We start from the raw sequence: 21912 nt of genomic DNA, 5'->3' as shown, positions 1-21912 counted from the left end.
TTTTTCTGTTCATACTTAAGTAATGCTTTTCAGAAACTTGCTGCAAAAACTCTGGGATAAGCTTTCAGCTCACCTATACTTTCCTTTATAAAAGGTCACCACTTAGAAAATTCATTCCCCCTTGTTTAATGGCTGCTCCTGACTTAGAATCAAAGACTGTCCAGAGCACAATGTTGGGCACTTTAAAACACATCTTGTCTAGACCCACATTTGATGTTAAATGCATTTTATTTGATCTCTTTGAACTGGGAAATTGACATTAAGTATTTGCCGGGTACCGCTTGTTGGCTAGGAAGTACTCTAGGAAACTTAACATAGGGCATAGCTAGATGTTACTTGCTTCTTTAAAAACAGGATAGAGCAACTCTGCCATTGTTCTTTCAGAGCAGTGCAATGGTAGAGCTGAAATTCAAACTCTGGCATGCCTGGCTTCAGAGGCGTGCTCCTGCCACTCACCACACCAGCCAGACAACTTTGATTGTCAGAGGTGTTTGTGAACCAGAGTGACTCCATCTTGAATAGGGGCTGGGTAAAATAAGGCTGAGACCTGCTGAACTGCATTCCCAGTAAGTTAGCCATTCTAAGTCCCAGGATGAGATAGGAGATCAGCACAAGATACAGGTATAAAGACCTTGCTGATAAAACAGGTTGCAGTAAAGAAGCTGGACAAAACCCATCAAAACCAAGATGGCAACAAGAGTGACCTCTGGTCATCCCCACAGCTTTTTATCCAAAATTATAATGCAATAGCATGCTAAAAGACACTCCCATCAGTGCCATGCCACTTTATAGATGTCATGGCAGCATCCAGAAGTTACCATATATGGTCTACAAAGGGGAGAAATCCTCAGTTCTGGGAAGTTCCCACCCCTTTCTTGGAAAACTCATGAATAATCCACCCCTTGTTTAGCACATAGTCAAGAAATAACCATAAAAATGGGCAACGAGTGGCGCATGCCACTGTTCAGCCTATGGAGCAGTCATTCTTTTATTCTTTTACTTTTTAAATAAACTTGCCTTCACTTTACCCTATGGATTCACCTCAAATTCTTTCTTGCATGAAATTCAAGAACCCTCTCTTGGGGTCTGGATCGGGACTCCTTTGAGGTAACATGATGATTGGGATTCAGTACCTCTCTGTTCAGTTGACTTCTTTTTTAGACAGATGTGACCCATAGAAAATTTTTCTCTACTAAGCGAAAATCTTTGGTCCTTTAAATCTTAGCTACTGGTATTAATTTTAACATCTAACATTGCCAAACTCAGGTTTTATTCCTTCTTCCATATGACATGTCTTCATGTCATAGATAGCTTGGGTCACTTAGGTCTGCTGCTAGGCAGCCTAAATAGTTCCTATTAGCACCCTAGTCTCTCTCCTTTAAATATGTTTCTACTGGATTGTAGTCCTATTAAGGTATAATAACCAAAAGTAAACACATAACAGCACTCCAGGTATGGCCTGAGTATCTGAGCACCGGATTTGGCTCATTGTTTTGGCCTTTTAAAAACACAGTAAATCATTATTCTCTTAACTAACATTTACTCTATTAACTTCACCGTTTTTAAAACATGACGTGCTTGCTGTCTGTAACTTTACCTGAGTCACCGATAATAATGAGAGAGAGAAGTCAACTCTCTGTGGCTCTCTGGTCTAGATTGATACTTAACCTCAACATGTGAACATTTGGGGACCACAAGTAAGTACACATTCATAAACCTGGGTTTGGATCGAAGCCTCACCTCAAACCAGTCAAGTGATTTAGAAAAGGAATTTAACCTCAGCTTCTTAATTTACAAATTAAGAATGACAGTATATCCTTACAGCTGCCACAACAATGATATTTGTAGATTCCAAGAGAGTCTTCACACAGAATGGACACTCAATAAAAAGTGTTTCCTTGCTGGTAAAAAAAAAAGTTTCCATGCTGTTGTCATAGAGATGGGTGTCAAAAAGCCTGATCCTATGGTTTCAGCCAGTAGCTGTCTGTAGGATGCAGCTTGCTTGCCCATAGTCAATCTAGTCCATGTAGTAATCACTTAAACCCTAGTAATTTATCTGCTGCTTAAGCAAATCTGTGTCTTTACTAATATTAAGCCCTCTTTGAGCACTGAGTGGAAGGGTGTAGATGCTCAGAGAGCATAATATGTTTAAACTCCCAGGATGGTGCCACAAATCCATCCTTGGCTGCCTTTGACTTGTTATATTCCTTCATTCAAATCACTTAGCCTTTGTCATTCCACTTTTCTGATCTGTAAAATGGTGATATTGACCCATCTCACAGGTATGCTGTGAAGAAATGCTAATTAATAGTTGACAAAACACTTTGAAAATGCAAATTGCTATTTAAATACTAAATGTGTGTATTTAACAGATGACAAGTGTACCTTGGCATTAAGGTGGCGTAGATGATGAAATGCCTTGCACAAAATGGGGGAAACCAAATAAACAGCCTGACACCTGCTCAGAATCCATACTCCTCTCTCATTCTATTTTGAAGCAACAAAATTTTTATGGATTTTGTGACTACAAGTTAGAAATAAGCAGTAAGTTGATCGTGTCCCTTTAAAAGGTGGAGGATATACTTTAAGTGATTGTCAGAAAGAGAAGTAACTAAGTTGTTCAGGGGAAAAAATTACTCCAGATAGTATATGCTATGAGAAGTAATCTGACAGTTCTTTTCTATAAAAACTCAATATTACTAATAGAGGTAAGATCATACCATAAGATCTATTGATTTGGATTAGCAGATACAGCTGCTCCAAACACTAAACTGTCAGGTTAAGAAAACGTTTTGAGATTGCAAAATAGATTAGAAATGTATAATGATTAAAAAACAAGACTATACAAGCCATCCTACCCTTCTACTGAGACAGCTCTTACTAGAGCTGAACAGCTGCTTAATAGAATCTCACTAATGTATGCCACTCCAGGAACTATGCAGTGGCCTTCTTCAGCTTCTGAAAAAGAAGCTGCTAAATGTTCCTCAATATGACTTTTTACCAACTCGTCCAGCTTAGGATCCCTCCCTTGCTTTGAGGATATAAAGAACATAATGCCTAAACCATCTGGAAACATTTTATTTGAGTTGTCATTTTACCCCACGAGGAGCCTGTGGCAGGATTTGCATCTTCAAGGCTTTTCAATTTTAAACAGTTAATCATCTTAGAGGATAGGGATATGCAAAGCTGGCAGTGTTTCTTGGGAGACTTGATAGAAACTCAGTAAAGGAAAAGAAACGTTTCCAGTTTGAAGTGGAAGGTTGCATTAAACATGAAATAAACACTCCATTCCTGTGCTGCCAGATTCTAAAAATAGGGCCTTGAACAGATTTAAAGTACCATTCTATGCTTTCTCCAACAAAGCCACTAGCACTATTAGCCTGATTACTGCACAAAAAGAGGGCCAGATGGCTTGCCCTTGAACTGAAATCCAAGGGCCTTCTTTTATGTGCACATATTTTTTCCCCAAATGGGGCTTCCTAAATATGTAAAGGTCCCACGTTTACTATAAAGAAAATCTGCTGGCCCATTACAAGCTATCTATCCAGAATCCAGCACTCAGTTTTCTTGGCATGCTGAAGAATTAAAACCAAAGTTAACTCTAGGAAATGCCTCCTACAGACCTCATCTTCAGATTACAATATGTCCCAGGGAGTAGCAGTCTACCACTTAACCAACACCAAGTTCTCTACTGTAGAATCAAACCTGTTGGAGTTGCTGTTCGAGGTGTCCATATGGGCATCATCATAGAGTATGTTAGAAATGAAGACTCTCAGGCCCCACCCCAAACCTAGTGAATCAGAAGCTGTAGTTTAACAAAATCCCCAGATGATCTGGATGCAAGTTAAAGTTTTAGTCACACAGGGTTTGCCAGTCTCTATCCAACACTCTACCTTCCTAGGAAGATCTTTAACTCCCTTAGTAGTTATATTGTAGTTACCTCATACTCCTAACAATAACATTAATTTCTCCTCTTACAATACAATATTGAATAGAAAAGAATTTCATCTGAGATTCACACAGCAACAAAATATAAGCACCTCCATGTCAAAGTTAATTAACATATTACTATTAATGAACATCCACTATGCACTACATAACCACCAGAATTGAAGAAGACACACTCTCAGCCCAACAATTTAATAATGTCTAGACACATATGAATAATTGCAAATGAATAATCACAACGCTGGATGGATAGACACAGAAAAACGTGGCATTTAAGAAGGCACTGAGTCTTTCTGAACGGGAGAAAATAAGATCATGGGATGGTTCACTGAGATAGTTTAAGATAATACTGGATTAGCTATGACAATGTTTTGTCTCGTCCATTCCAAGGCATGTGAAATTTAAATCAGCAAGTGGGACACATACATTCTAATACTCCAGAGGTGGGGGCAAAAAGTTGAAGGAGATTAAGTGAAAAGTTATTTGTCTTATGTGACAGGAAGAGCTATTCCTTAAATCTAGCCGGGCGCGGTGGCTCAGCCGGGCGCGGTGGCTCAAGCCTGTAATCCCAGCACTTTGGGAGGCCGAGACGGGCGGATCACGAGGTCAGGAGATCGAGACCATCCTGGCTAACACGGTGAAACCCCGTCTCTACTAAAAAATACAAAAAGCTAGCCGGGCGAGGTGGCGGCGTCTGTAGTCCCAGCTACTCGGGAGGCTGAGGCAGGAGAATGGCGTAAACCCGGGAGGCAGAGCTTGCAGTGAGCTGAGATCCGGCCACTGCACTCCAGCCCGGGTGACAGAGCGAGACTCTGTCTCAAAAAAAAAAAAAAAAATTCTTGTCTTTTGGGACTGATGTTAGCATATCTTGCGATTTTTAAAAACAGCCAGGGCCAGCCATGGTGGCTCACCACCTGTAATCCCAGCACTTTGGGAGGCTGAGGTGGGTGGATCACCTGAGGTCAGGAGTACAAGATCAGCCTGACAAATATGGTGAAACCCTGTCTCTACTAAAAGTACGAAAAGTAGCTGGGTGTGGTGGCGTGCACCTGTAGTCCCAGCTACTCGGGAGGCTGAGGCCAGAGAATCGCTTGAACCAAGAGGTGGAGGTTGCAGTGAGCCAAGATCTTGTCACTGCACCCCACCCTGGGCAACAGCATAAGACTCTGTCTTAAACAAACAAATAACAGCCAGAAATCCAAATTGCTATGGTATGTGCAATTTCCTCATGTTTAAGTACTGATTACAAAAACAAACAAACAAATGAACAATGAACCAAGTAAATAAAACTAAGAGCTTGCCAAGAAGCAGTAGTTTGCAAACTCTAAACTCTAGGACCCAACAGAGGCTTGGCAGCAGTGCTCACAATGGGGGTTCCATGATGATCAAGACCAGCTGTGGCACTTGCAGAGGAGACGGCAAGAGGAAGCACAGTGTGATGCATGCTGAAGTAGAATCCTGCCTTCAAAGAGCTGTAAATTAAAAAGGAACTATCTGTTGGGGCAATGAGAAAAGGCTTCCCAGATTGGAGATTATACGCTGAGATTTAAAGGATCAAAGGTGCAAAAAATGGGAAGAGAGATAATAGGAGAAGGTATTTATAAGCAGGTAAGAAAACTCGACTTGCAAAACTTAAAGGCTGAAGGGAGAATGATGTTTTGAGAGCACATCAGAGGTCAGAATGGCTAGGAGAAGGGTATACAAAGGCAACAAATTTATGTAGTTTTAAGCAGTTGGTGAATTATGTCCCATGTTTTTTTCTCAAGAATGGTAATTTTCCAGGCTGGGGCAATAAAAATAGGAAACCTCTTTCATTTATCAATAGTTGCTTTCTAAAAAAATTGTATTTTAGAGTCTCACTCTGTTGCCCAGGTGCCCAGGCTGGAGTGCAGTGGTGTGATCGCTGCTCACTGTCTCACTGCAACCTCTGCCTTCCAGACTCAAGCGATTCTCAAAGGTTTGGGACTCAGCCTCCCAAGTAGCCAGGACCACAGGTGTGCACCACCACACCCAGCTAATTTTTGTATTTTTAGTAGAGGCAAGGTTTCACTGCTTTGGCCAGGCTGGTCTCGAACTCCTGACTTCAAGTGTTCTGCCCGCCTCAGCTTCCTCAAGTGCTGGGATTGATTCCAGGTGTGAGCCGCTGCACCTAGCCTATCAGTAGTTGCTTTTATGTAACATGCCATTGATTTGACTGGGGCTATAGAGATGATGTACACAGAAGTAATAATTTTATAAAACTAGTGCTGCTTAGGCTAGCAAATGGTTTGTAATAATTTCTTCAGTTTTCAAAAATTACCAAAAACTGAAAGAAGGCCATTTTACAGATGTTCCAAGGGCATTAAATATCAGTCAAGCTTACTTCATATTTCCTTGCAAAACAGCTTTTAACAACAGCTGTGATTCTTTTATCTGTTGCTTTTAAAGGAAACTTGTGTCTATTGCTGTATGTATAGTTTTAATTATAGGTATTCCATATGTGAATTTTAATTATTTATTTACCCTCAATTTTAGCAAGAGAGCACTGATTAGAAGCTTAAATAACTCTTGCCCTCTTACTCACCCCCACAAAACTGATAGGAAAAGTTTTAAATGCTCTGTGGTGAAGGCAAAAAGTCAACACAAAAATATCTACAAAAATTACAGGAAGAAGAGAAATGATGAAAGTTAGTAGCGAATCAAAACATGTGAAGCATATTTTATTTAATTTTTCAATATGTGTTTTGGAAATCATTAATATAGTCAGTCTGCAGCTGTTTCTTACTAAATACAGAGTGTTAGAATGGGAAGACCACAGCTTTTATGGAAAGTCAACAATTTTGGTTATGGTCAGAAGGTTTGCAAATTACTTTGGCTTCAAATATTTTGCTATTATTTTTTCCTTATAATAAATATTAGACGTTAAAGTTGGAACAGTGGTTTTTAAACTTTGTGAAGATGCAGCTGGGGTGCTTGTCAAAAATGCAGATTTTCAGACGTTTTCTTAAGAGTCCAATTCTGATTTTTAAAATGTGTCTCAAGTGATTCTGATGCAGGTGTCTCCGAATTAAATTTTGAATAATGTTGGGCACCTAGTGCCTGGCATAGATATGTTCTCAAAGAAATTAAAAACTTCTGAGATGTATCTACAATGACAGCGTTGATGAATGCAAGCACTGTGAGGGGATGAATTTTGCTTGTTTTGTTCACAGCTAATAGGGTTAGGCTGTGTTTTCCCACCCAAATCTCATCCGGAATTGTAACCTCATAATCCCCATGTATCATGGGAGGGACACGGTGGGAGGTAACTGAATCATGGGGGCGGTTATCCCCATGCTGTTCTCATCATACTGAGTGAGTTCTCATAAGATTTGATGATTTTATAAGGGGCTTTCTCTGTTTGCTTGGCACTTCTTCCTGCCACCATGTGAAGGAGGACGTGTGCTTCCCCTTCTTCCATGATTGTAAGTTTCCTGAGGCTTACCCGGCCGTGCTGAACTGCAAGTCAGTCAAGCCTCTTTTCTTTATAAATTACTCAGGCTCGGGTATATCTTCATAGCAGCATGAGAACAGGCTAATACAACAGCCACGTTCCCAGCACTGAGATTAGCACCTGGCACAGAGTCAATAACTATTTGTTGAATGGATGTGTGAAAGAATGATTTGAACATGTCAGTACTTGCTTTCTGAAGTTCATGCCCTTCACTGGATCTTCTATCCCACACTAACAATCAGAAGGCAAACGACTTTTGTCAAGCATGCTTCAATTTGCTCACCAAAAGTGGCATTTGGGGGCTCATAATAATGACATTTGGCAAAGTTACCAGTATTGAAAGTGTAATTTTTGAGTTTTATTTTCTGAGCTACAAAACTTAAAAGTGTATCTGTAAGGAGCTGCAGTACCTTAGTGGATCACAACAAATCAGCGTCCACATTCCAAATGTATAACCTATCACAGAAATATGACACCCATATTCCCCACAAAATATCCTTGTGGTTCTTAATGATGCTGAACTACAGAGTTCCTTTTTTTTTTTTCAGACCCTATGAGCTTGTACAACGTTCCTGCGTTAGTTGTCATGCTCTAAAACAAACTTGGTGTGATGTTTCAACTAGATCTAAAGGTAATGGACAGGCAGATCCACACAAACACATGATTTCTTTTAAGAAATATTGTATTATTTCTCTAGGGCACATAAAAATATTTTATGAAATCATAAAGTCACATAAAACTCATAGGAAGAAGCAAATATAAGTGCAAGTTTTATTCCTTCATAGAGATTCTGAAAAGAAGGAAAATATATGGTATTAACCATTGGAGCAGATCCTGTACTATTTTGAATGTGTCCTTCATTAGCAAGGACATCGGCGATAATGTCCTTAGTAATTCATCCTGTAAGTTAGCACACTTAACATAAAAGTTTACAGTACTTTAGCACCATGATGGAAAGTAATCCTTTTGAGACTGCTTCAGGCCTAAATATCATATAATCATAAAATTTTAATCAATAGTATATATTCAGATGTGTTCATGTTTTTATTAATTAATACTGGTTGGTTGAACACAGCTCTACTTATCAATATTTTAAATGATTTCTCTAGTACAATAGTATTTCTATTTACATTTTTTCATTTTAAAGTAATAAATACTTTGACCTCACAAAAGTAGTTTGTTGGACTTTTTATTTATTTTATAAATTAATTAAACAAAATTTGTGTGCGGCCAGATATTACTTGTTCATTACAATTTATAATTTTTACTGCCATTTTAGTGTCCTAAAAGATATGACCTGTTGAATTTCTGCTTTCATAAAATTAATGATATTGTTAGGCCTAAAACTTTGCTATTCATTTTCCCCCTCTGTTGTTGGAATACAGTGTGTATTTTCTGTTTACTGCTGAAAAATTCTATCCATTTGTCTCTCTTGCTTGTAGTCAAAGTTTCTAATAAAGTTATTTTTCATTCTTTGTGAAAAAAAGTAATAAATACTTTACAAAATTTGGAAAATATTTTAAAAGTTGTCAAATACACCCCTGATCTAAAATCACATGAGAGCCATCATTTTTATATACTTACTTTCAGTTTTTTTGTATGTATTTGTACATAGTTGTGATCATAAGACATATGAAATTTCTTAGTCTACTTTTAAAACTAGCTATTTCAAATAGTTTATAAACATCATTTTAATGGCTGAATAAAATTTTCAAGCATAATTCATATTTTAAAAATTACTGTAATTTTACATTTCATTAAAGAAACTTGTATACAGATACTGGTGTTTTTAACCAATAAATGCACAGTGGCAAATCTGTCCAATTCTGAGAAAGGTAGCTGACCCTTGTTATACCAGAATTTTAGTCAGTAATGAAATTCTCACTCTTTAGATACTCAGTCTCATTTAATATAATAATCTCTCATAATGGGTTGCCACCATATGTTGATATAGTTTGGATGTTTGTCCCTGCCCAAATCTCATGTTGAATTTTAATCCCCAATGCTGGAGGTGGGGCCTAGTGGCAGGTGTTTGGATCATGGAGGCAGACCCCTTACAACTTGGTGCTGTCTTTGTGACAGTGAGCTCTTGCTCTGAGTTCACACAAGATCTGGTCTTTCAAAAGTGTGTGGCAACTCCCCTCCCCCCACTCTCTCTTGCTCCTACTTTGCCTTCTGCCATAATTATAAGTTTACAGAGGCCTCCCCAGAAGCAGATGTTGGTACTATGCTTCCTGTGCAACCTGCAGAACCATGAGCCAATTAAATTTTTTTTCTCTATAAATTACCCAGTTGCAGCTATTTCTTTATAGCAATGCAAGAACAGCCTAATACAGAAATTGGTACCAAGGAGTGGGATCTTGCCATAAAGATACCTGAAAATGTGGAAGCAGCTTTGGAATTGGGTAACGGACACATCAATAAATGGTGCTGAGATAACTGGCTAGCCATATGAGGAAGATAGAAACTGGACCACTTCCTTACAACATATATACAAATCAACTCAAGATGGATTAAAGACTTAAATGTAAAACACAAAGCTATTAAAACCCTGGAAGGTAACCTAGGCAACACCATTCTGGACATATGAACAGGCAAAGATTTCATAATGAAGATGCCAAAAGCAATGGCAATCAAAGCAAGATTGATAAATGGGATACAATTAAACTAAAAACTCCACACAGCAAAGGAAACTACCAACAGAGTTACCAGACAACCTAGAGAATAGGAGATAATTTTTTTCAATTTATGCATCTGACAAAGTTCGAATATCCAGCATCTATAAGGAACTTAAACAAATTTACAATGAAAAAACGAAACAACCCCATTAAAAAGTGGGCAAAGAACATGAACAGACACTTTTCAAAAGAAGACACACATATAACCAATAAGCATGTAAGAAAGCTCAACAACATCACTGATCATTAGAGAAATGCAAATCAAAACCACAGTGAAATACCATCTCACACCAGTCAGAATGGCTATTAACAAAATACCAAAAAATGAGAGGTGCTGGCCAGGTTGAGGAGAAAAAGAAACATTTATACACTATTGGTGGGAGTGTAAATTAGTTTTAACCATTGTGGAAAACAGTGTGGTGATTCATCAGAGATCTGAAAGCAGAGCTACCATTCTACCCAGCAATCCCATTACTGAGTATATACCCAAATGAATACAAATCATTCTATCATAAAGACACATGCATGTGTTCATTGCAGCACTATTCACAATGCTAAAGACATGGAATCAACCTAAGTTCCCACAAATGATAGACTGATAAAGAAAATATGGTACATATACACCATGGAATACTATGCAGCCATAAAAAGAATGGGATCATGTACTTTGCAGGAACATGAACGGAGATGGAGACCACTATCCTTAGCAAAATAATGCAGGAACAGAAAACCAAATAACACATGTTCTCACTTATAAGTGGGAGCAAGATGATGAGAACACATGTACATATACAGGAAAACAACAAAAACGGGGAACAGTGATGAGAACACATGTACACACAGAGGGAAACAGCACCCTCCAGGAGGATGGAGGTTGGGAGGAGGGAGGAGATCAGGAAAAATAACTATGGTTGCTGAGGTTAATACTTGGGTAACAAAATAATCTGTACAACAACCCCCCATGACATAGGTTTACCTGTATAACAAACCTGCACATGTACCCCTAAACTTGAGGTTTAAAAAATTACTTGTCAACATAAAGGTAAAAATTGTAAAAAGCAAAAAATGAAATCAAATAAAAGTGTGTATTATCTTCCCCCTACTCGCTCTCATTCCTGCTTTTCCATGTGACATGCAAGCTCCCACTTTGCCTACTGCCAGATTGTAAGCTCCCTGAGGCCTCATTAAAAGCTGAGCAGATGCCCAGCGCCATGCTTCCTCTATACCCTACAGAATCAGGAGCCAATAAAATTTCTTTTCTTTATAAATTATCCAGTCATAGGTATTCCTTTATAGCAATGTAAGAATGGCCTAATACACATAGGCTGTTAAAATGCTTGATGTTACAGAAGTTGAAGACATCTTTAACTGGAAGTTCATAAAAGGAATGTCATTTTCTCATAATTTTAAGGCAGGCATTTAATCTTTCGTTGACTCAATTTCTAATTTTTTATAAAAGGAAACAAACGTATTAACTAACATAAAGCAACGATGCAAATCAGCAGTGGGAATGACTACTTGGAATAAAGCTCAGTTGATACAATCACAATTCACATATGCTTTAAAGACTTTGGCTCATAATTCTACATCTGTATCCATGAAGAATGATATCATGGCTGGCAGCCTTCACATCTAGATCATAGTCCAAGATCTGATATGGAACGATGCTATTTATACAAATGCTTTAACCTTTTAACTTCTTTGGATCTCAGATATATCATGTGGAAACAAGGTAAGCAGTACTGCCATGAGATAAAAACATATGAAGGCCTGGCACGGTGGCTCATGCCTGTAATCCCAACATTTTGGGAGGCTGAGGAAGGCAGATCACTTAAGGTCAGGAGTTCGTGACCAGCCAGGCCAATGTGGTGAAACCCCATCTCTACTAAAACTACAAAATTAGCTGGGCATGGTGGCAGGCACCTGTAATCCCAGCTACTGGGGAGGCTGAGGCAGGAGAATCACTTGCACCCTGGAGGTGGAGGTTGCAGTGAGCCGAGATCCCGCCATTGCACTCCAGCCTGGGCGACAAGAACGAAACTCTGTCTCAAAAAACAAAACAAAACAAAAAACAAATGAAAATGCTTGTTTTTTTTTTAAATTAACACACTATAATTGTAGATATTCATGGGGTACAATTTAATGTTTCAATATGTACGTATAATGATGAAATCAGGGTATTTAGTATCCGTTACCTTAATGATAATATAATTAAAATGCTTGTTTTTTTTTTTTAAATTAACACACTATAATTGTAGATATTCATGGGGTACAATTTAATGTTTCAATATGTACATATAATGATGAAATCAGGGTATGTGGTATCCATTACCTTAATGATAATATAATTAAAATGCTTGTTTTTTTTTTTAATTAACACACTATAATTGTAGATATCCACGGGGTACAATTTGATGTTTCAATATGTACGTATAATGAAATCAGGATATTTAGTATCCATTACCTTAATGATAAATGCATTTATCATTTCTTTGCGAAGATAATATTTTAAAAAGCCTATCTTCTGTATTTCATAATATATAATATCTTACTGTTAACCATTTAGTGATGGTTAATTCTACTATACAATAGAATACAAGAACATATTTTTCCTATCTAATTGTAACTTCTGCCTATTAACCAGCCTCTCCCCCTTCCTCTCCCTTCCCTCTCCAGTCTCTGGTAATCACTGATCTACTCTCTGGTATGTTTCATAACATCATTTTTTTTAAGTTTCCACATATGAGTGAGATCATGCAGTATTTGTATTACTATATCTTGCTTATTTCACTCAACACAATATCCTCCTGATTCAACCATCACCTGGCAACATGAAGGATTTCATTCTTTTTTATGGTTAGATAATATTACATTGTGTGTGTGTGTGTGTGTGTGTGTATATATATATACATATATATATATATATATTACATTTTCTTTAACCATTAATCTATTGTTGGACACAGGTTGATTGTATATCTTGACTATTACAAATAGTGCTACAATAAACATGGGAGTGTAGATGTATCTTCAACATACTGATTATATTTCCTTTGGATATATACTAAAGAGTGGGATTGCTGGGTCATATGATAGTTCTATTTTTAATTTTTTGAGGAATCTCCATACTGTTATCCATAATGGACATACTAATTTACAGTACCACCAACAATGTTTAAATGTTGCCTTTTCTCCATATCTTTGCCAATACTTTTCTCTTGTCTTTTTAATGATAGCTATTCTAACTGGAATGAGATAGTATCTCATGGTGGTATTGATTTGCATTTCCTTGATGATTAGTGATATTGAACATTTTTTTTTTCATGTATTCACTGGTCATTGGTATGTCTTCTTTTAGAAATATCTATTAATATCATTTGTCCATTTCCTTGATGGGGTAATTTAGTTTCTTCACTGTTGTTTAAATTCCTTATATATTCTGGATATTAACCCACTGTCAGATGTATAGTTTGCAAATATTTTTCTCCCATTCTCTACATTGTCTCCTTACTTTATTGTTTCCTTTGCTGTGCAAAAGCTTTTTAGTTTGATGTAATCTCATTTGTCTGTTTTTGTTTTTACTGCCTGCATATTTGAGGTCTTGGTTTAAAAACTCTTGCCCAGGCCAATGCCATAAAGCATTTTCCCTTCTTGTAGTTTCATCATTTCAGGTTTTACATTTAAGTCTTTAATATTCTCCTTAAAGTCTAGAATTTGTGTTGATTTTGTGTATGGTGAGAGGTAGTGGTATAGCCTCATTCTTCTGCATGTGGATATCCAATTTTCCCAGTAACATTTATTGAAGATACTATCTCTTCCCCAACGTGTCTTCTTGGCACCTTTGTCAAAAATCAGTTAGACATAGCTCTATGAACTATGTTTGGGTGCTTTATTATGTTCCATTGGTTTATTTATCTGTTTTTATGCCAGCACCACAGTAGTTTTGATGTTATGGTTTGGATATGTGTCTCCACCCAAATCTCACATTCAATTGTAATCCCCAGTGTTGCAGATGGAGGCTGGTGGGAGGTTACTGGATTGTGTAACTGGTTTCTCATGAATGGTTTAGCACCAGCCCCCTGGTGCTGTTCTGATGATAGTGAGTGAGTTGTCATAAGATCTTGTTGTTTAAATGTGTGTAGCACTGCCCTTCCCTCTCTCTTCCTCCTGCACCAGCCATGTGAAGTACCGGTTCCTCCTTTTCCTTCCATCATGATTGTAAGTTTCCTGAGGCCTCCCCAGAAGCCAAGCAAATGCCAGCATCATGCTTCTTTGTAATTGGCTTACAGCCTGCAGAACTGTGAGCCAATTAAACCTTTCTTCTTTATAAGTCACCCTGTCTCAGATATTTCTTTATAGCAATGAGAGAAGGGCCTAATACATTTGATTACTATATTACTGTATTACTATATTACTATATTACAGTACTGTATTTTGAAGTCAGGCAGTGTGATGACTCCAGCTTTGTTCTTTTTTCTCACGATTGCTTTGGCTATTTATTTGGTGTCTTTAGTTCCATAAAAAATTAAGATTTTTTTTTCCATTTCTCTGCAGAGTTTCATTGGTATTTTGATAAGAATTATATTGAATCTGTAGTTTCCTAGAGGTAGTATGGACATTTTAACAATATTATTTCTTCCAACCTATGAACGTGGGGTTTCTTTCCACTTAATTGTGCCTTCTTCAATTTCTTTCATCAATGTTTCATAGTTTTTAGTGTAGATATCTTTTATTTCATTGGTTAAATTTATTCCTAGATACCTGACTTTTATGCAGCTATTGTAAATAAAATTTTTTTTTACTTGATAGTGTATATTAGTGTTTAGAAATGCTACTGATTTTTGTGAGTTGATTTTGTATCCAGCAAATAACCATATATTTGTTGTTTAGTACTTTTTGAGGGGGAGGGGGATAAGTACCAGGAAACTGGAGTCAGCCACCTTGCTCCACTTGGAGTTTTAGGAAGATTTTTCTGCATTCTAAAGTACTATTATTTATATTAAAAGTCATTACATGGTTTCTAATTGGTAAACATGGAAATACTTGTGAATATTTTCTGCTTGGAAAGATATATTTATAGAAGAAACACCTCTTAAACCCTTTAAGCATAGAAATCTAAGGCTACCCGCAAATCATTACAATCAATCTCTAGACACCCTCAGATTGAGCGACTTAATAAAACGAAGATAGCATTGTAAAGCTGAAGTTTGCCACTCTGAAGTTTAATATTTACTTTTTCCTGAATATAAAGTAATACCTTCATATGCACTCAGTAAAAGTATACAATTGATTCAACTACTTTGGAAAATAGTTTGGAAGTACCCAATATAGCTGAATACATATATATATATATATATATGCACACACACACACCCTATGGATATGATTTCTACTCCTTGGTATGTAAAATAAATATACATATGTTCACCAAAAGACACGTCCAACAATTTTCAAAGTAGTGACAGTATGCAATGGCCCCAATAGTAGCAATAACCCTGAATTAGAAATGGCCCAAATATCAACCAGTAGAATGAATGAATACATCAAGAGAATGAGCAAACCACTGCTCCATGCAACAACACAGATGAGGGCAAACATAATTTTGAGTGAAAGAAGCCAGATACAAAATAGCACTTACTATGTAGATTCATATATTTCAATTCAAATAGCATAGATTAATTTGGCCTGTCTTAGAACTCTGGTCCCTTAGTGGCTTTTAAAAATCCCTTTGTCTCATGGTCTGCTTCTTTTTCCTAGTAAATTCAACAGTATGCCTTGTAATCACAACCTACTCTGGAGGGTTATTGCCTTTCTATTTCAAATGATGAACTCAAACTACTTCTATTAGACAAGTTGTGATAATGATCAAACGAAAGAAATAGTCTGGAGAGATAACTAGCTAGCTCTTTATGGGTAAGGCAATCAGTAGGCTTTTATCCACACACACAAAATTGTCTGTTGTAATTATGGATTTATATTTTGGAATAGATATACTGAAATGCCAGCAACGCACTTTCATGAGAAGATAGCATTAACAATAGATCAACGTGTTAAATAAAGCCATAATATACTTCCATACTCTTATAGAAGACAGAATGAAGAATGAGTAGCAGATACATTATTAATGTCTCTTTAGAGGTGGCTCCCTTTCCTCTGGCTCGCTCCTCCTTTTCACCATCTCCTGTGTTCTGATTAAGGGAAATCTTCAAGTTCATCCATATGGGATCCTGACTCTGCCCTGTTTTCTGAGGCTTGGTCCTTTCAATACCACTGAGCACTCACTAAGGCAGCTATTAAGGTGAAGACCATGGATTCTCTGATAATCAGTGCATATGTACACTCGTGAGTTTCAAAGTACTCTATGAAGACCCCCATCTCCTCAGTAGATACTGACTGCTAGTCTGGTTATGTGGAAACCATATTATTATAGAATTTTTTGGTGCCAATTTTAAATACAGTTTTTTTAAGACATTACATTTTCCAGTTACAATACAGTACTTATAAAGTGCAATGTTATGTACCTCCCCTGTGCACATGTTCCATATTCAAGTATTGAGACTGGTTGGTAGTTAACTATAGCAGCTCAACTTTAAGACAGCCACAGAATTTGCTACAAATTTGAGTCCTTCAATGTTTTAACTGTGTGGAACAATGCGACATCTATATTCGGGTTGACTTAGTCAACCTCTTCAATGGGGGCCCTGGAGAAGTTCCAGCAGAGAGAGGAGCTCCACCATCAGGGAATCCCCCAGACATTCCTCCTGGTGTGCCTCCTGTACTCTGGTACAGCTTGGTAATTATGTGACTGCAGACTTTCTCCAGACTTTGATGTTGAAATTCTTCCTTCTTCTGCATCTGATTCTTATCCAGCCATTGATAATTTTAATACCCTTATCAAGAATCTTCTGTTTGTGCTCAATGTTAATCTTGCCTTGAAGTTTCTCATCTTCAGCAGCTGCTTTCATGATGAATACATAGCATTCAACTGAATTCTTGGATGACATCTTGTCCTTCTGCTTCTCATCTTTAGCTCTGTATTTCTCAGCTTCCTGGACCATACATTCAATGTCTTCCTTGCTCAAATGGCCCTTGTCATTAGTGATAATAACTTTGTTCTCCTTTACTTACTCTGGGCCACAGAAGAGACACTGAGGATGCCATTGGCATCAATATCAAAAGTGACTTAAATCAAAGGAACACCATGGGACGCAGGAGGAATGACTGTGAGTTCAAACTTGCCAAGCAGGTTGTTGTCCTTAGTCATGGCACTCTCTCCTTGATAAATCTAAATAAACACACCACGCTGGTTGTCAAAGTACATAATGAGGTCTATGTCTGCTTGGCAGGAATGGTGGGATTATGCTTAATGAGGACAGTCATGACTCTACCAGCAGTTTCAATACCAAGAAAAAGAGGAATTGACAACCAAGAGCAGCATATCTTGAACATTTTCAGATTTGCTTTCAGATAGGATGGCTGCCTGGACAGTTGTACCATAAGCAACAGCCTCATCAGGCATGATACTCATTCAGCTCATTTTCATCAAAGAAGTCTTGGATAAACTGCTAAACATTGGGGATCCAAAGAGAACCATGAACCAGGACAATAACATGGACCTGTGACATGTCTAGTTAGGCATTTCCAAGGACTTTCTCTATTGAGTCTAGAGTGCCATGGAACAGGTAAGCATTCAATTCTTCAAATAAGGCATGGGCAACGGAGGTAATGAAGTCAATTCCTGCACAGAGAAAACAGATCTCAATACTGGCCGGGGTGCTGGAAGAGACAGTATGCATAGCACATTCACAAGAAGTATGGAGGCATCGGACAGTTCTTTTGTTCTCACTGATGTCCTGCCTGTGCTTGTGCTTGTGCTTGTGCATGAACTCAGTAATAAAATGGTTGACCATTCAGTTGTCAAAGTCTTCTCCACCCAAGTGGGTGACTATGGCTGTAGATATAATGTCAGATATTCCATTCTAAACGATGAGGACTGATACATCAAAAGGGCCACCTCCCAGGTCAAAGATCAGCATGTTTCTTTCAGCTCCAACCTTTTTATCTATAAGCAGTAGCAGCAGCGGTTGGCTTACTGATAATTCTAAGTACACTGAGACTAACAATTGTTCCAGCATCTTTGGCAGCCTGTTGCTGAGAGTTATTAAAGTAAGCTGGCACTGTGACTACAGCATTGGTAACAGTCTTTCCAAGGTAGGTTTCTGCAATTTCCTTCATCTTTATCTGAACCATAAAGAACACTTCCTCTGGGTAGAAGCTTTTTGTCTCTCCCTTGTAGTCTACTTGGACCTTGGGCTCATTCACTACTACGAAGGGGTGATGCTTCATATTAGACTGGACAACAGCATCATCAAATGTCCATCCAGTCAGACACTTGGCATCAAAAACCATGTGCTTAGGGATTCACTGCAACTTGATTCTTTGCGGCATCACTGATCAATCATTCAGTATCAGTGAAGATGACATAGCTTGGAGTGGTTCTGCTTCCCTGATCACTGGCAATTATCTCTATTTGTTCATGCCAGAAAATACCCACACAACAGTTGGTAGTGCTAAGATCAATACCAACTGAAGGTCCTTTAGACATGTTTGCTTGCATATAGTCATGGCATGGATTGCAAAGACACATGAATCCCAAAAAGTGTCACAATATTCCATGAGCCATTATAGGAATTTTTAAAAAAATGCTTCAAAATTCCGTCACTGCACTTGATAGCCAAATTTAGCTGTAGTAGGCAGTGGTTCTACTTTTGAGGTAAGATCTATTATTCGAGGTAAGCTATTATTAACAAAATAATTGGCTAAAAATTTGTTTTAAAATCATACTAGTAAGCAATCTAATATTGTAGAAGCCTTAAAAATATTTGCTTTTGTTTCTAATTTCTCCACAATAATCAATACCTATTATAATGGCAGCTCTAATGATTATTATGAATATTCTTCACCATATTTTAAAGGTAGAGTATTCAGAGTGGAACTGTATGGTTTTGATTTTATGTTGTAAAATCCCAAGAGGGCAGCCACATGTTCTAATTAGCAGCACAGAAGAAAAGAATTTTAACTTAAAATAAAGCAGCTCCTATTCTCAAAAAATTGCTTTTGTTCCATCTTTTAACAAAGTGTTTTTCTCCTCTTTTATGAGTGACAAAGATGTAAAGTTATCATACATACTCTAATCTGGAGCTCGCATAGACTTCATATCCTGCTAAAGTGTGACAGAGCCCACACTGCTTGCCCTGAGCTTCCGAACTTCATATGATGAGAAAAAACAATCACCTGTTGTAATTTCTACTTCTGTCTTCAAGGTTCATTCCAATGTGTCTTGCTCAACAGACCTCCTTGGGCCATTTTCTACCCTTGGCTGAACTGATGTTTTAGATGATGTTTCAATCAATGATGGACTGCATATGTGGTCAGTGGTCTCGTAAAATTATCATGGAGCTGAAACATTTTTATTGTCTAGTGATATAATTGTTGTAATGTTGTAGTGCAACAAATTAACTTTTCTACATTTAGATACTTTCCTTTGCCTTACCGTTGCCTATAGTATTCAGTACAGTAACTTGCTATACAGGTGTATAGCCCTGAGGAGCAATAGGCTATACAATATAGCCTATGTGCATAGTAGGTTATACCATCTATATTTGCATAAATACACTCTATGATAACCACACAAATGATGAATTCACCAAAAATGCATTTCTCAGAACATATTCTCAGAATGATGCATTCACTTAAGGGACACATGACTATATTATTTTTAATAGTCTCATCAGTGCTCTACTTTAACAAAAGGGATTTGGGTCCAACCTACTGGAACAGTATGAGCTCTTCAGTTAATATATTCTTATCTCATAATTTATCACGACTTTAGCAATATTTTGCTGATTGCTAAATCAGATTAAGGGTTTATTCTCTATGTGGCCTCAATTATCTTTATATCATCCTTGCCAATTCCCAGCCTCATTTTAGCTCTTGAGCCAATACTGCTTCTGGGCATAAAGAATGAAATGTACTCTAGGATAAAAGTTCAGCAGTCTTGGCTCTCTGCCATTCTTCTAGTGTCAGCTTTCTATCTAACCTTCTTGCCTGTAGTCCACCCCCTGCCATTTAACTGGCTTCAGTTTCACATTTCCCACTAGCTGGCTGGCCTCTGAGTTCCCTACATCTAAGCCACGCCCATCACCAGAATCTTGTGGCCCTGTGGTCCTTCCAGGCTTGCTTCACCGACATTTTGGGTAAAGCCCGCCTACCCTGTATGACCTACCTTGCTGACAGCCTACGCCTACCTCTGGTCACAGCCTGCCCTTAGATGCCTGAGGAGATGTGTCCTTGGTTGGCTAGATATTGTCCTGGTTCCTGGTGGCTGGCTCAGCCCTCGAATGGCCTCCTTAGCCCAGCTGTGCCTCTTTTGCTCCAGGCTTCTGCCCAAGGAGCTTCTATTCTTAAACAATATCTGTAGCAGGGATTGGTAAGCAAGAGTTACAAAATTGCTATGTCTGCTCTACAGAAATTTTGTTTGAATTATTATTTTTTTTTGTATTTTGTGTTTGTATTTTTTGGCTAGCACAATATTAACATACAGAGTTCTCTTTCTCTCTCTCTTTCTCTATCTCTCTCTCTCTCCTCTCTCTCTCTCTCATTTCCTTCCTTCTTTCAATTGGCTACCAAATTTACAAATAAAAAAATTTCACATCAAAAAACCAAAAAACAAACAAACAAACAAACAAACAAACAAACAAAAAACAAAAACCAAAAACAGACTTCCAGCTGGCTTGTAAGTTGTAACAATGTTGGGTCCACATTGCCATACGGCAACATTCTTGACTCTTAAAATTGGGTATAAACTCTCCCCAGATGTTACAGTTGCTACTGTAAACAACTATCTTCCTTCTCACACCATAGCCAAATTTTCAGGATCTTGATCATCATGTTTGTTCTGTTGCTTTTTTCACACGGAATATTTAAGAGAAAAATATTTAAATTTTATATCTAAGATTTAAGTTAATATATCCTTTTACTGTTGACTCTCATAAAAGTAGGAAAATAAACAATTGATCTAGATACATGTTAATAAGTAAATGAGAGTATATCTTTTAATGAAAGAGAAGACATTCTCAGATGTTTCATGTGCAACATTTCTGATATACCCTCAGTTAAACTCACACATTTGTATTATGCCCATTGTCATTTAAGCTTTTAACCAATATATATAACTAGTGCTTCAGGGAAAAAGGATCAGGATGGCAACATGATTTAAAACCAAGAAGATATACTGAAAATACTCAGATATGTAGCTAGAAAATAGAAAACTTAGAGGGTCATAATAATCTTCACATACCTGATGAGCTGTCAGAAAAGAAGTGAATATTTTCTGTGTGGTTCCACAGGACTGATAAGGGAAAAGAGTTGTAGGAAGATGTATTTTGGGTGTATTAAATAGCATGGAAAATGACAGGATACAAGATTTCCATTCCCGGAGATGTGCAAACAGAGTCTACAAAACATCTAAGGAATCTAATTTTCTTTCATCCATAAATGTCTCATTTTTAAATAGTAAAAGACAATATATTGAGAGGAGTGATTTTTTTTTCTTGGTTCTCTCGGAAGACTAGAGATTTATATGTAAGGGAAAATACAGAAAGAACAAAGGTAGGAAACAATTTTGAACATTTGATATTGTTTGGAGCCAGCGGACACAAGAAACCCCTAACAATTTTGAAGGCACATGAGGCCTTTTAAGTCTTATTGAGCTTTGAGAACCTGAGATTAAAATAGGGAAGAAGTAAACAGACT

At 37.6% G+C, this 21912-nt stretch overlaps 1 protein-coding gene and 1 pseudogene across 1 annotated transcript in view; both read right to left on the bottom strand.

Annotated features, from left to right (window-relative positions):
• The window catches only part of CHSY3 (chondroitin sulfate synthase 3), a 293319-nt gene that overhangs the window by 34884 nt on the left and 236523 nt on the right, over positions 1-21912 (bottom strand). The gene's annotated exons all lie outside the window — the stretch shown is intronic.
• LOC105511887 lies at positions 16424-18703 on the bottom strand (annotated as a pseudogene).

This window comes from Colobus angolensis, unplaced genomic scaffold (assembly GCF_000951035.1).
Source record: "Colobus angolensis palliatus isolate OR3802 unplaced genomic scaffold, Cang.pa_1.0 Scaffold206, whole genome shotgun sequence".
Classification (NCBI taxonomy): domain Eukaryota; kingdom Metazoa; phylum Chordata; class Mammalia; order Primates; family Cercopithecidae; genus Colobus; species Colobus angolensis.
This window is presented reverse-complemented; position numbering and strand designations above follow the sequence as displayed.